Below are 2,693 nucleotides of genomic sequence, written 5' to 3'. Positions count from 1 at the left end.
AAAAAAAAAAAAAAAAGCTTCATTATAACAGGCAAGGTTCTTTGGGTAAATCCAGTATCTTTTATTAGACCAACTCAAATAGTTGGCAAAAATTCTTCTTGGCAAGCTTTTGGGCACATGACCAATACTGCTATAACCTATACCCCTGAAATGTGAAAGATATTGCATTTTGTCATTATAACAGAGTATTTTCATGCTGCTGGTAGTAGGGTTATCCTAGCATAGCCTTTTAGGTGAATATGAGCCTACCCGCCTGATATTTTTATTTAAGTATATCTTTATAAATATAATTTAGAAAAAAGGGAATTACCTGGATTTGGCAAATAAAATTTACAACTTGGGAGCAACTTGGCTAAACTGCAAAACCAAGGTATTCAAAGTATTCCAGCTAATTCTGCAAAGAACTTAACTTTAAAATAACACAATGCAATATGAAATACTAAACAAAATCAGTTTACACCTAAGTTTAAAGGCTCTCATATTACTTAGGGCCAATTTTATCTTGGGTGCACATAGCCACTGAATAATCACATCAGCAGAAGTTCCTGGCCCTTAAATGAGCAAACACAAAACTGGGTCCTTAGCATTAAAAAAGAACCTCTATGGGGGGTGTGCTAAAGATTGTTGCATACACAAACTCCACTAGTTCACTAGTGAAGGAGTCAGTGCTTATACAAGCTTCCCACTTGCACTTTAGTCAGCATGCTACATGCCATGTTAAAACAATTCAACTATACACATTACATTAACAATTTACAAGACTGCAACTATGTCACCCTCCTTTTTGAATTGAAGTATTAATTAAAGATGCAAATACACCATTTTTTACCATGAATTCCTTTCTTTTTACTGTTTGGCTGACAGCTTAACCATGAAGGGACATACATTTTCTAAGGTTTTTTTTTCCCCCCGTTTTTTGGGGGGTTTTTTAGGAGTCCAAAATGTACCAGAACCATACCACTGAGTTAGAAACTTGTGCTGACTGGCTTTAATAAGAACAGCATTCTACCCAAAAATAATTAAATGCCCCAATGATTAAACATGGGAATAGAAAATAGATCAGCTATACATACACCACAAAACTAGGACAACCACTTCACTGTGTACTAGCATAGCCACTTGCAGTTACTGATTATTTAGATTACAGCTACGAACACGGGACAGCGTTTCATTTAATGCAAACAAAAGAATGACAAGTTTGCACTATCGGGGACAGTGTCTCTCCTCACTTCCTTTCTAAACTGTTGCTGCGCTCTGTGCCCTGCTGAACGACTGCTGAGTCTCACCTCAAAATCTGTAGCAATCCCCAGGAAGCAGCTCTGGGATGAAAGACAGCAAGGAAATGCAAGATACACAAAAAATGCTAGTGACACCAAAACACAGGAACATGTGACTGAAAAGGACTCTCACAGGGTCACCAAGTGCACTGTTTTGCTGTCTGGCAAGTTTAGTTGCCAATCCAAGCACAAAACTTACCAACCTGTACTTAACAGCTAAGCAGGAGGTTTGCCCCTATTAAAAGGCTGGGCCATAATCTCATTCCTTGGATGCTGGAAACCTTCTTCTAATTTCCAACCTAAACTTACATCTGGCCAGTTAATGACAACTTGACTTTAAAGAATAGCGTTGACTCAGTTAAGAAAACCTGGCAAAAACACAGAAATAGATTTTTAAAGAGAAAATGCAGCCACTGATTGATTTGCAAGGAGGTTAAAATGGATTTTTAATCAGGCATTATTTTTAAGTATATTTTGTATAAATAAAAGGATGATAATGCCACTAAGTTGTTTTCAGTTTTCATCTTTTTGTTTTGTTTAAAAATACCAGCAACTCCATGCTGACAACTTCCTAAGCACAGAGAAGTGTGGAAATCCCTAAACTGAAGGTTTAAGTTTATTTTCATAACCCAAGCAGAGACAGGAACAGAGTAACTGGAAGCCCATGCGCAGCTTCCTAGTTCCAGCACAGGGACTGAGGAACTCCACTGTGACTTGTTTTTTAAATGGACAATTTCAGAGCCTATTAGCAAGCACCTGCAACTTTCACTAATTCCAAAAACAGTGAGCATCTCCATTTGTCTCAGTGGCATTAACTGTCAAGACTGACATTTCAAATTTTTTGTCTCAAAACAGGTTGAATTAGCTGCATGTTCTGGTTAGAGCAAGTTCTATTTCTTTGAAGACATCCCACAGGGACAGGTGCTTCACTGGGGGGAGGAGGAAGGAATTACTCCTTCTCAGGGTGCAATTTCTTCCTACCTTACCACACAAATTCCTAGCAACTGTGTTCAACCTCAGTGACCCATCTCCACTCAGCTACACTGCATACTCACTGCTGTTGCACAGCCCAGATCACTAACATTTGGAAGATTTCAGCAGTGAGAAAACTGGCTCTGAAGCAGATGATGCTTTTGTTTGAGAGAGGGAAAGAGTGCTGTAAACTTTGCAAGAGAAGACTGGAAGGCAGAGAGGAAGAGGTTGGGCAGCCCTGTAGTTGTGCACTTCCTATTTTGAGAAATTTTAGATCTAAGTCTCCTTCCTTCCCATCTAACTTGTAAGATCACCCCCAAGCGCTACAACAGTCCCAGCCAGCACCACTCTTCTGTATTTGCCTAGATTTAAAACCCTCCCACACTGCTGAAGAGGCAGCACCTGACCCCTCATACTCCATGCCTTTTCTTTCCTTTTTTTTTT

This window comes from Gavialis gangeticus, unplaced genomic scaffold, assembly GCF_001723915.1.
Source record: "Gavialis gangeticus isolate Ggan-Ray unplaced genomic scaffold, GavGan_comp1, whole genome shotgun sequence".
NCBI classification, from domain to species: domain Eukaryota; kingdom Metazoa; phylum Chordata; order Crocodylia; family Gavialidae; genus Gavialis; species Gavialis gangeticus.
This window is presented reverse-complemented; position numbering follows the sequence as displayed.